This window comes from Monodelphis domestica, chromosome 5, assembly GCF_027887165.1.
Source record: "Monodelphis domestica isolate mMonDom1 chromosome 5, mMonDom1.pri, whole genome shotgun sequence".
NCBI lineage: Eukaryota > Metazoa > Chordata > Mammalia > Didelphimorphia > Didelphidae > Monodelphis > Monodelphis domestica.
In genome coordinates this window covers 240,348,040-240,362,053 of record NC_077231.1, presented here as the reverse complement: position 1 = coordinate 240,362,053, position 14,014 = coordinate 240,348,040, and the positions used below count along the sequence as shown (strand labels likewise).

General features: G+C 35.1%; 1 protein-coding gene across 5 annotated transcripts in view; it reads left to right on the top strand.

The window, feature by feature from the left end:
* Positions 1 to 14,014, top strand: part of DIP2C (disco interacting protein 2 homolog C) — a 634,433-nt gene that overhangs the window by 364,090 nt on the left and 256,329 nt on the right. The gene's annotated exons all lie outside the window — the stretch shown is intronic.

The window sequence follows — 14,014 nt, the reverse complement described above, 5'->3', positions numbered from 1 at the left end:
TTTTATATTGATAGTCTGTTGCCCATTTTATACTCTTCACAAATCTATTTTTATTATTCTATTTGTATATATCTCCTCAGCACACTCTAACTTCTCAAGAGAAGTGACCCTCTCTTATCTATATTTTTATTTCTCTTAGTTGCAGCACGGTCTCACACAAGGTCATTAATACATGTTTAAATGAAGGGATATTCTCATATAATAGTAGCACTTAAGAAGTGCTAACATAATAGTTAGTCTAAAGAACTATGGAGGTAATCTTTGTGTAGTAATCTAGACTCTTCCTTGATATTTTAAAAAATATTTCTTTCAATCAACAAGTATTTGTTTTTCTCCCTCTGTCCTTAATAAAAAGAAAAAATCTATATGACAAATATGTTTAGTTGAATAAAACACATTCCCATATTGGCTTATCCCCCCCAAAAAATGTCTTCATGTTGAATCCATCACCTCTGCAGGATTTGGGTGTCATTCTTCTTCATCTGTCCTCTGGAATTGTAGTTGATCTTTGCATCAATCAGAGTTCCAATGTCTGTATATTTGGTACTCCTTTTAAATAATGTTTTTATTATAATGTAATCCATTTTCCTGGTTCAGTTAACTCCACTCTGTATCATTTCTTACAAGTCTTCCCATGTTTCTGTGAAATTGTCACTTGCATCATTGGCCCAGTAGTCTTCCATTACTTTCATATGCTATCATTTATTCAGCCATTCCTCAATTAATGAATACCCCTTTAGTGTCCAGTTTTTTTCCATTACCAAAAGTGCTACAATAAATATTTTTATACATATGAGTTATTGCTAGGTCAAATGTTACATGCAGTTTATTAACTTTGGGGGGGACATGCTTTTAAACTTTCTATAATGGCTGCATTACTTCATAGCTCCACCATTAGTGTATTCATGAGCCATTTTACCCTAAGCCTTTCCAGCATTTGTCATATTCATTTCTGTTAACTTTGCTGATTCAAAACTGCTTTAATATATGTTTCTCTAATTATTAATGATTTGATATATGTTTCCTATAATTATTGATAGTTTGAATTTCTTTGTTGAAAACTGCCTGTTCATTTTCTTTTGACCATTTATCAATTTGAAAAAAGCCTTTAGCTATTAAAAAATTATAATAATGTGTTTCCATTTAGATTTTTAAAAAATTCTTTATCCCATTCTCTCTTCTCCCACCAACTGCTTCCCTCTGGGAGTTTAAATACATTTTAAAACTACAAATGCTTCAATAATTTGCTGAAATGCAATAATATCTTTTCTCTTGGGGTATGTACATAATACAAGATATGCAAGTTTGATTTTAATCTACACTCTCCAGATTTGCATGTCTGTATCTCCTGGTTCAGTTTCACTTTAGTTTGCTTAATAAGCACTTTATATTCATTCTCTCATTAGATCATCATATTAACCCTATGAAGTAGTGAGTGCAAGTATTATTACCTCAATTTTGCAGATGAAGAACTTGGTCTCCAAGATGTTTAGTGACTTTTTCTTGAGACTTATTTGCTAAGCAAATGACTGTCACAGGCAGGATTTTGAGTACATCTTTATTCTGGATAATTGACCCCATTGCTTCTTTAATGGAAAAATGGGAAATTCAGCATAGCAGATTCAAGGAGCCCTAAATTGTATTAATGACTCCGTTAACTTATTTGAGAGATTATTTAAAGACTTTGTGTACCCTATTTTTCTAAAAAAAAAAATGAAAATGAAAACAAAAAAAACAGTTTTCAAAATGAAAACAAATACAAAAGCCATTTAATAAGTATTTATCCTATGTTATGCTCTGGGAATACAAACACAAATGGGAAACAGTTCCTGCCCTCAAGGTATTTATTCTTTAATTGGGAGATGACATGTCTCCAGGAGTATTAGTCAGGAAAGGAAATTTTGGTATGGGGAATCACCAGAGATGATAAATTAATCCATACATTGATGTGCACTTTTCCCATGGTAACAGTAATATTGATTCATTTTTTGTGTCCAAATCTGAGAGTATAAAATGTGTGTGGTTGATTACTTCTCTCTTATAGTCATAGGATCATATGAGAACTAAAAGGGACCATCTAGTCCATTCTCCTATTTTCTTGAAAATGAGAGCCCAGGGAGGTCAAATGATTTTCTCTGAGTCACACAGGTAGAAACTTTCAGAGTTGGATTATGAACTTACATCCCTGGATTCTAGTCTGTCCTCTTTCCATTATAGGGAGAAATTTTCCTCTGATGACTAGTTTAGTTCTGTCCCCCTCAAGTCTTAATTTACTATCTCACTTATCATTATTTTACCACAATTATCACTATTTATATGATTTATATTTTGATCCATTCTTCCAAGACTCTTTGACCTCAAGTCACCTATTCTTCCCTTTTAATAAATGCTTATTGATTTGGAATTTTATTCAAATGATGAAAATCACAAGGGGGTGAGAGTAGAAATGCAATTTCCCTAAAATCAATCACCACCTTTGATTGTTCTGTGGAAGTTTAAAAGGTCCTTCAATAGTTGCATTAGTATTATCTGATCTCCAGAGTTCAGTGAGGGCAAGTATGTTGTAGAATGGGCAGAGATTATAATAGTATGGGTATAGAAAATAATAAGTAATGAAAAGAACTATCTCTTTGCTTTAACCTCTAGCAGGTTGGCATCTCTGAGGAATCTGAAATTATGTACTACTCATAGATGAAAAGGATTATAGAGTATTCTGGTATTCAGCAAAGAGATAATGTGAAGTCATATGTTCATGCAACCTCCCAGATATAAGTTGATGAAGAAAATTTATCTAATGAGAGTGGTGAATAAGAACCAAGGGCTGAAAAGAGTTGCCCTTTGGGTCCTATCTTTAAGATAACAAAACAGATACTGTAGAAAAGGTTTCATCAGGTGGCTTGTGGATGGATATTGTAGTCAGGGTGGTTACCTGTGTCCCTTCCTGTCAGGCTGGCTTATCGTTTATGGTCCATTATCTATTCAGATGTGGTTAGGAAAGAATTATGAAGCCAGGCCTATAATGAATGTAGTTTGGTACATGGAGATAGTAGAAATAGTGAAAAATAGGCTGCTGTTAAAATTAGGAGAAAAAAGATGAGAAACAATGAATATCAGTCTATTACAAGGGGCAGATGATCCATGCTTCATTCTAATGCCTTTGCAATAGCAACTTAATATTAAGACAGGGCTAGACACCAGGGTGGGAGCTGAGCATCCACAGTGTTCTGAATTTATGGTGATTTTCATATTTTCTCAGAAATGTCAGAAAGTTAGGAGCAGGCTCTACAGCTTTATTTACACAACACATCAGATCCTGCCATACCAGAAAAAACAATGTCATCATCATGTCATTAGAAGCATCAGAAAATCAGAGAGCATTTTATAGTGCTATATGCCAGGAATGCTCCATACCTCCATGAATTGCAGGGAAATCTCACTTTACCAAATAGAGACAGAAAAATAATGTAGAGTCTAACATACTGATTTTGCAGAGGAAGAAACTGAGTCCCAGAATGACATCTCAGGAAATTAAAATTAGAATTTTCTTTCTGGTAAGGAGAATTGAGAAAAGGATGGCTTCTTTTTGTCATAAGAAGATACATTTCCATCTGCATTTATGGAAAAGCTAATTATCATTGAAAGGTTCCAGCAGGTGGTGCTGATAACTGACAGCCTCTGAGACAGACTCCCAGTCCTATCCACTAGCATCAGCAATTGCATAGGTACTGATCTTCAGTTACAAAATGCCTTAGATACATTATCTCTTCCTTGTAAGAACCCTACAGGAAAGGGTGCAACAAGTTCTTATTTTATAGCACAAAGTATCTTATGACTAGGGTTTGAATCTACCTTTACTCATTACTTATTCAGAGGACTGCAAAATTCATGATATAGTAGTAGAGTATCTGATTTTAAGAAAGAAGATTGGTTTGAACATCGAAAAACTTCCAGATCACTTTCAAATTAATGTCCAATGTGATTCCAAAGCTGTGATAGTATAAAATGTTGCCCATTGCCTTTCAGAGAGGTAATAGGTTCAGGGTGCAGAATGAGACATATTCTTTGGATATAATCAATGCTAGAGTTTGTTTTGACTGACCTTACATTTTTTTTCAGAAATTCTGTTTTTATTTTCCCCCCATTGGTAGTGGTGGGTGGAAAGGAGATAAAATAAAATTTTAATTGACTAATTTAATTTTTTAAAATAATGGTTTGAACTGGATGAACACAAAGACCTCTTACTGCTCTAAATCTTCTGTTCATGTGTGTTCCCTGAAGTAGCCCAGCATTTGTCACTGGCTGAGGGGGAAAAAAAAGACCTGGGAAGAGGAAGAATTCACAGAAATAATGATAGAAAGGGAAGGGGGGATACTCTAGCAACAAGTGATGAGCAGAAGTAAAGACTTTGAGTATCCCAAGATTATAGCACTGGACTTTGAATAAATGGTTGTGAAAACAGATATTCTTTATCATTTATCTCTCTGTATCTGACTTGCAAAATGGTTTACCTTCATTCTCAGGCCTTTTTGTAATTCATGTGAAGAAATATAACTGCTCCTGCTAGGCTGCCTGACAGTGCAAATACAGGGAGTGCTAAATAAATTCTTTACTGGTAATGTAATGATCCCTAAATTTATTTCACTGCTACACGAGACTGGCTTTAAATATCTCCTTTTCCTTAGTAGATGGACACTTTTAGGCCATCAGAAGTAAAAAGCTCAAGCTGAATAAAATATAAACTGCTACAGCAAAGAGGAGGAAAGCAGGCTTGAAGGAGATTTACTTAGTTTTGCTTAATGTCACCAGGCAGCTTAATTGAAATGCCTCACAAGCTGGATAATGAATCTACTCATCTACAAGCACAAATAGAGCATTTACTCCTCTTAAATATGATACCTCATTCATTGCCATGTATTGATTACCTAGAATGTAGTGAGGATAGAATCTAATGTATATAGCAGTGCAGAAGAAATATAACAGCCACTCCTTTTTTTTTAAATAACTCTATGAACTAATTCCCTTATGTAAACTGACAGATTATTTACTCTTACCATGCCGATTTTTACTTCAAAAACACCATCTGGATGCTGCAAACATATTATAGATATATCAGAGTTGGAAAAGATGTCAGAGGTCAACAAATACTTTGATGAAATAAAATTTTATTATCTTTTTACTTTATATTGCCTAAATTTACCCCATATCCTTCGCCATTTCACTCTCTTAAGACAAAGAATTTTTAAAAGAAAAATAAGAGGGTAAATAGTCACTAGAACTGATCAATACATTGAATAAAACTCAAAATACATACCTATGTCTCACCTATGCAAAGGATCAGGGGGAATCGTCATCCCATATCTCTTCTTTGGGACTAAATTTGTTCTTTGTCATTTTTCAACATTCATTTCCCCTTGTTTTGTAGTAGTTTAAAAGAATTGTATATATTATTTCTTGGTATAATTACTTCACTTTGCATCTTCACATGTAAGTCTTTTCATTCTAAAGATAGATATTATATTTTTTTTGTTTCTTACCACACAATATTATTCGGTCACATTCAAATTTCATAATTTGTTTAATCATGCCCCATTTAATGGACATCGACTTTATTTCCAGTTCTTTGCTACAACAAAAAGTGCTTCTATGAAGATTTTGGAATATGGAACCCTTCTTTTTGTCTAGTCCTAAGAGATCCTTGTCAACTGGTCCTATGGACTATTATTCAATATCTACACTGATAATCAACCCCCCTATCTCCAGAGGAAATTCTGAGTACCTATGGATATCTCTAATTATTAGGGAGTTTTTCTTATACCATGTTAAAGATTGCCTCTGTAATTTCCCTACCTTACTCCTTGTTCCTCCCTACATTGCTTGGCAAAGCAAATCTAATCCCTTTTAGACATCCTGTTTAAGGATGTTTAAATTGACCAACCTTTAATTGTTTGGGCAGTGTCACATCTTCTCTTCACTAAATTAAACATCCTCAGTTCCTCCATACAATTATACACACACACACACACACACACACACACACACACACACACACACCATATACCTTGATATCTCCAACATTCTCTCCAATGGTTAGCTTCTCATTAGTCAAAATTTTGCCTTAACTAGACACCTATAACTGAAAACAATATCCTAAACATAGTCTGATTCAAAAGCTATTTATTATGAATAAGTAATCATTACTCATTCCCTTAAATAAGACATTTTTTTCAGTGGACATGATTTGGAAAATTTGGTGTCTTGTTGTGCATTACTAGGGATTTAAAGGTAGAACTATGACAAGAGGGAACTTTGGATGAGGGCTATAATGATATGAGGTAGGGACAAAGACAAGACAAATAAATGATGGCAAATGTCTTTAAATCAAAAGTTATATTCTGAGAGAAAAATAATTTTATTAGTAAAATAATTTTATTAGAAACAGAAAGTATCTTGTATAATGTATAATGCCATAATTGTGGATGGAATTGGTAATGTTTTAAGGTATTTATGCTCATATGGAAGAAATACATCTTCACATATCACTTAAACTCATTGAGTAAATAACCTTTTCCAGTAAACAAAGTGAAATGTTCATTGCTATGCTACCTGAATTCATTAGCACTTTAAAATCTATGATTTAAAAAGTAAAACATGGTCTCATGTCATGTTTCTCTACTAGTTCCTTTCCTAGGCAATACTATTTAATTTCTTTAATTTCTTCGTCCTGGGTTTAAGTTGTACTCTAAAACTTTGTGTGATGCTGACTGCAAGTTAAGGCTATGCCACTGGAGCAGAAGCCTTGACTGGTCCTTTCAACTGTGAACCCCATGATGGACAGACTATATGTTCCAAATTGTCAAATTTACAGAGTCTCTTACCAGGCTAACCAGGTGAATTTTCTGGCCATAGAAACTTGGAATGAATAGTTATCCTCTAAGTTATAAAGGTATTGCCACCATCATTGGTGAAAAAAGGATACACAGTGTGGACAAAAGAGAGAGATACTGCAAAGAGAGAGAAAATGCAAAGATTGTGTTTTGCAGTGAAATCTCAGGCAAGAAGAAAAATTTTTGGCTGCCAATGGGGAATGGGAATGGAATCTCCAGCTAAGAAAAGCAGGTGAACAGTTGGGAATATACTCTTTTCCTTCTGAACTGAGGGGGAAAGGAGAAAATCTCACTGATCTTATCCAGCTACAAATCCCTCGTTGATCTGAAGAGACCCAGATTAACCATCTTTCTTTATACTTGGTGGATAGAGACTTTTTCCCTTTGGGGAAGGAAAGAGTCTATCCATTAGAAGATTTTCCTTCAAAGCTGTATCTCTGTCTCAGAAATACACATCAACCTGACTACACAAAGATCCTAAGGTCCTCTGGGACTTAGGTCCCTAGACCTGAGCTTCAACTCCTGAAGAAACTTTAGGTGGAAAATAGTTTAGGGACTTCTGTTTCCCTCTTCCCTAACCTACCATACCAGACCTCTCAACTAATAAAAAGATCTTTTAACTTATTGAAGAACTAGACATCTTCTTCAATATACTAAAGGGAATCACAGATAACAATGTCAAAGAAGAGAACAGAAAGAGAGATTGAAGGGAATTTCCTTTTACCCTTCATCTCTGGTCATAGATTAACTTCAACTTCTCTGAAACAGCTCTGCCTGGGAGGGAAGTGGTGTTTCTCTTTATCTGTTCCCTCCCTCTCAGTTACCTGTCAAACTTTGGTTCCTGATCCACCACTAGTACAACAGGCACAAAGATATTCAATATATCTAAGTAATATTTACTGATAAGACAATCCCTTAGTTTTATGTATAAAAGTTTTCTCCTTCCATTTGTCAATATTTTGTGGCATCCAGGCAGGCAAATTGAGATCATTTATTCCAAATACAGTTTACAGCCTGATAGAAATTGGCACTTCCCTGTCTCTTCATATGCAGACTGGAATGCTTTGGAGTATCATATCTTCTCCAGTTCTCATAGATAGTAGAAAAATGACTCTCTTTTCTTTTAAATCTGACAGGAAGACTATCTTTTGCATCAGTTTTGAGAAGAAGGATATATTTGGTTTCTCTGTCATTCTTTGTCCTTAGTCTTGAGACCACTTATATTTTAGTCTTCACTAATATTAATAGTACATACCACATTAGTGATATCAGAGATCTAATTAATATTGCATCTGCCCTGTGAAAGACTTTAAAAATATGTTTTGGATAACTTCTGTATTCATACACAAATGGAGAGGTTTCTACTTTTCATTATAACCCTCTTATAGCTTCCCATGTGTATGACTTGTTTCAAAGTACACACAGAACACTTACAATGAAAATTTTTGTGAGGCACTTAATGAAGTGCTTTAATTAATTTCAAATTCACTTCCCTTCATTCATTAGCTTTGTGAAAGTATCTGTCTCTATAGGTTGTGTGGCTTGATTTCTTTATAGCACATTGAGATTTTGTTTATCATGTATTCTGACAAGTATTTGTAAAATGATTCATTCTGTTTTTTTTTTTCATTCGTTACACTAAGTAATTCATTCATTCATTCATTCATCACACTAAGTAATATAGACCATCAGTAGAACTATGAAGGAAGAAAAATCTGTATTGGCTCCAGCTCACCCTAACTGTTTCTATGTTTTCAATATCATAGAACCAACAACATCATACAGTGGAAAACTGGATTTGGCATCACAAGATTTGTGACTCCCATCTTTGAAACTAGTGGAGTGATGGACAAATAAGCTTCAATTTCCTTGTCTCTAAAATGAGGATAATGGAGTTTATACTATCTACATCATAGGGTAGTTATAAAGAAATGGTTTTGTAAATTTTACTTTGATTTAGGCTGGCTAGATATAGTTTTGAGGAAATTAGGATCACTAGTATAAGACTTTAATGGAAGATGTCAAGGCTTTTAAAATGTAGTTGTTTTGAAAAAAAAAATGTATATACAAGAAAACCTATAGGTAGTATCTCAAGATTACCAAATTGAGGCAGTGTTCCCAGGTGACCTAGTATTGCCCTGTCTTGTATTATTATAACCATAACTAAAATTATGAATAATTTATCACCTCCCCATCTGTTCATTAAAAAGAAAGAAAAAAGGAGAGAGACAGACAGAGATTCTAGACTGCAGTCATCCCTAAAGTCCTTTACACATCTGAATCTATGATCCTATGACCTTGTATTGCTATATTTACCTTGGCCCTCTTCATGCAATCTCCTTTTATCCAACATCAAAATTTATCTGGTTTTCTTAACTCTGGCAAATTAATTTTATTTGAAGTGTCAACACCATCTTCTTTTCTTTTTTTTAAAAAGTATTACATGTATTCTTTTTTCATGAATCCATACTACTTTGGATATTAAATGAGTCTTTGGACAGACTATTGTTCACATCTAGCCTCTACTATATAGCCTGTGGGTTGTTTACTGCTGTTTATACAAGACAAGGTCATAATTCATTGAAGCATGCTCATCTCTATTTCTTTGGTAAATTACTTGATTTTTTTGTGATATGTGGCACAGTTCAAGGCTGTTGCAGTATTTTATCTCCATTTGTGAATTTCTGTAATTACAGAATAATTCTGCTACTCAATTTATATTTCAATATATTTACTAGAGTTCTTCAGTGGACTTCCAGGCCCATTAGAAAAAAGTGTTCCCAAAATATTCTGGAAGTGGATGTTTTATAGTCTGATAAACATACTCAAATCTTACAAACTCATCTAAAGTACTTCTGACATTGGTTTTAGTACTTTCAATAAAAAAGTGAACTTGATCAAGAAAAATGACCTTTTCCCAATCTTCAGTATTTTAGTGTTTGATTTGCTTACGTTAACAAGCATATTTTTTTTCATTAAAATGGTTACCAGTCTCCTCCCAATACATACTTTTTAAAAAATTATGCTTCACTATGCAGCTGATTCTATTATTATGGTATTGAAATTCTTGATGTGATTACTCCAAGAGCTGTTTCAGTATCCCTTAAAGCAGCATTGGTGAACCTTTTGAGTTTGAATGCCCAGAGGGCAAATTCAAGCTGTCTGCCAGTCCCTGCATTACCAGAGAGAGCTGAGGGAGGAAGTGCTTGCTTTGGGCAGCTGGACTGAGGGTTGAGGCATGAAAAAAAAAAATGGCCTCGGGCACTGGGAAGAGGGGGAATGGAGCAGCTCCTGGCTCTGCATGCATGCCATGTCTTCACCAACACTGCCATGTAGGCTTCCTAGACTTAACAGTCACATTTTCTCGCACATTTTCTAGGAGTAATATTCATTCTTAAAAACTATAGAATTAAAAATAATACAAAAGAGAACAATGAAAGGTGTATATGGTAGAAATGCCAGGACCCACATGACATGAAACTAGATAGTAGAAAGGTACTCAGCTTTATTTGGTTCCATTTGGTCAAGATCAGTGCCATTTCAGTAGAAGCTTTCACTCATAACTATTGCTTTCATAGAATGGAATTATATAAAAATAATTACTTGTTCCAAGCAATGCAGATAAGGTAATGGTTCTACAACAGTAATACCCCCACCCCCATTTGATATAATTGTGTTCTTATGAAAATAACATCCCAGAGATCAAAGAAAATCTTTGACTACTTCAGAAGGAATCCAAGCTGGTTGGCTTGGAAATGGGTATAGATTAGCTATCGACAATAAAGAAGAGTACATATAGATAGCATGGAGATTAAGGAGGCCTATGCATACCTTAATCAATTTCTTCAGCAAAAAATCAATATGGATGAAAAATGAACTAGGAATAGATTCCACTATGTCCACAGTATTTACCAATGATGTAACAACTGGAACACATGTTCCGATACAGATGCCCCCAAAGCAAAGCACAGAAGTCCATCATCACCTATTGGAAAGCATAGAGTGTTAAGTTTTTCCCATGATTGATGGATGAAGAATTCTTCAAATTAGAAAGAATCCGGGGGTCTTGAGAGTATTTCTTAGATGAAGAATTGCTGGCTTGCTCATTTCTCAAGCTGAATGGGTAGTAGAATAGCTGCATGAATCACTTATAACTTAGAGATCTTACAAATCCACAGAAGACCAGTGGCTATTCGACACCTCCAGAATAAACCCATGTTTCATCCATATGAACCAGAAGGGAACCTTAGTAAGAAAGTCTACAGTCTGGAATTTGGTAGACTTGCAAACATCAGTAAATGGAAATGGATTCTAATGGCCTCACGTCTTAACATCCCAGGGATATTAATGGAGTATTGAATCTACTGCAAAAGGACCTTTGTTTCAGGCTTCCTGATGTGAGGATTCCTTCTAACACAGATCCCAACCTATCTGTGACTTAGTGAGATCCAGGGAATGGCTTGAAATACACAGATGTGAAATCACTTTCCCTAAATCACACAGCTAGTAATTATCAGAGGAAGAATTTGACCTTACATCTCCTAGATTTCAAGCGGAGCAGTCTATCCACTATGCCAAACTGCCTCCCTAGGTTTTAACAGTTTATACAGGACGCCTGGAAACTGTGATGCCTTAATCCAAAGGACTAAAGCCCCCATGAGGGAATGTCATCCCAGATGAGGTATATTTGGGTCACAAAGACAACTACACCTTAGTCTTCAAGACCTGTCTTAAGGTCAAGGAAATTACATCTCCTCTGAGCTTCATTTTTTTTTCTTTATTCTTAAACTAGAATTAAGATAAACTCCTTCTCAATTCTACATGAAGATATTTCCCCCCTTAAGTTCTGGGCAGTGACTGTAAAAAAAACAAAACAAAACAGGATGTCATTATTGGACATTTCTAGTATGGACAATGTTTTCCAGAATATGTAGGATATAAAGCTTTAAGGATCTTTATGGTTCTGAATCTGGAATCCTTATCCTGTGACTGTGGAGACCTCAGATGAAAGCCAAGTTTAAAGTAAGACACAAAGGTAGTAGGAATATTGTTTGCAAAGTTTAAGACTTTTGGGGAGATTATTGAGAATAGGCCAAATTGGAATGTGCTAGGAAATATACGAACTGGATTGGAGATGGATGGAGGAAGAACAGAATTTATTAGAAGTGGGATGAATCCAGAAGTAGCCATAGAGCCAAGGCTACATGTGCTGGTACATTCTAGGGGGAGCATTTCCACCATTAGCCCTTCCTCATCCTATATTCAGTATATACCTATGGATGAGCATTCTCTCTCCCTGTCAATAACATATACATGTAATATAAATACACACTTTTATATGCTTATCTGTTTAACACTTCTAAATTCATATTGAGCATAATTGTGAATATCATTTCGTTGTATTGTTGATCAAAATTATACGGTCATCACTTAGAAAACAAAGAAGTAAATGAAAACAAAACAGAAGCTGGAAAAACCAAACCATGTGTTTACTTGTGGTAAAGAATATGAAACATCAGCACTGGCTTTGGATTCCAAGTCTGTATCAAGAGAGATGCCAAATTTATAATTATAACATGGTATAATGTAGTCTTAACTTAGGATAATCAAAAATCTTTTGCAAGTGTTAAAAGAATTTGAAACTTTTGACTTTTAGTGAAACATGGGACAGTAACTTTCTTGATATCTATGTTGAAAATCTCTCCTTGAGAGGGGGCTAGAGACAGATATAGGTTCTACAGGACTATGCAACAGACTAGATTTGATGGAATGGCACTGGGTTGGGACAAAGCTCTAGCTAACCTCTGTCTTGGACAGTTTTCCAATCTTTCCCTGGTTATTTCATCACATGGTTCTGCCAGGGATGGGGAAAAGGAAAGGTTGTTGCTAGATATTTCCCTGGTCCTACTTAAGAAGTGCCATCACATGTGCTTTTCTTTTTTGTGTGTATGCCAGAGGAAATGTGGCACAGTAGATTGTAGACTCACTTTCATTCAGGAGCACCTGAGTTCAAATTCTGATACTGATGGTAATGGTTTGATGCAGGGAAAATCATTTAACTTCTCAGTGTTGAGTTTACTCTCTAGACCTTACCTACTAAATCATAGATGTTGTGAAAACCCTCTCTGGAGTTCCTCATTCATAGTGATGAAATGAAGTACAACATCTCAGTGATTATCTTGCTATGCTCTCCCTCCCCCCAGCCATCAGGCTATCAGTTTATTTGCATTAACTTCAGTTAACGTATGTGAATGTACCTCAATAATTGAGTAATATAATCACAAGTATTATAATTATTTATACTTTATGATTTGATGATTTAGCCTATTTGACTTTTCTTGGATTAATGTAGATTGCAATCACAGTGCAATTTAGTAGATAACTTTTAAGAATCATTGTACCCCAAAATTTCATGACCTTTTAAGATCTGGTCTGGTAATGACCATCTAGTAACCTATCAAATCTGGTCCTTTGGCCACTGACATCACTGGACACTTTCTCAAAGATTTTCTAACTTCATGTAGAGCCCACTAAAATTGGCATTCAGTGACATAGTCTTTGAGAACCAAAGGTCAGTGCCATGACATGGAATCTCCAGAGTATGACTTTACTGTACTCTATTAATATTTCTTTGCCATTGTATCACTTAAAAGAACATTTCTTGCTCTAATTTTGGGCTGAAATTAGACTCCCTGTTGCATCTGTAATATTTAGAAATATAATGATTTTACTAGTTCAAGACTAGTCATCTCAATGTCTCTTCCCCACTCCCCAATTCCAAAGTGAACACAAGCAAAAGATTTGTTTTCAGAGCCTTTAGCAAGTCTGATTTGATTTTGGAATTCTGTAGCATGAGTCAGAGGCAAAAGTGAACAAAATAAGTGGCTGAGTGTTTGTGGTTGCTCATGTGCGTATGGGATGTGTTATATTGTTGTTGCTGCCAGTAACACATGACTGGGTCAGGGTGGAGGCAGTACATACAACACACAGAACTCCGGGGGAAAAGAAAGATAGAAAGAAAGAAATTGAACCCAATTATGATATTTATATCTAACCTTCTTATCAATACCATTACCATAGACATCAACTAAAAGACTGATACACTAAGGGAATAGGGGTCAGCCCTTTGC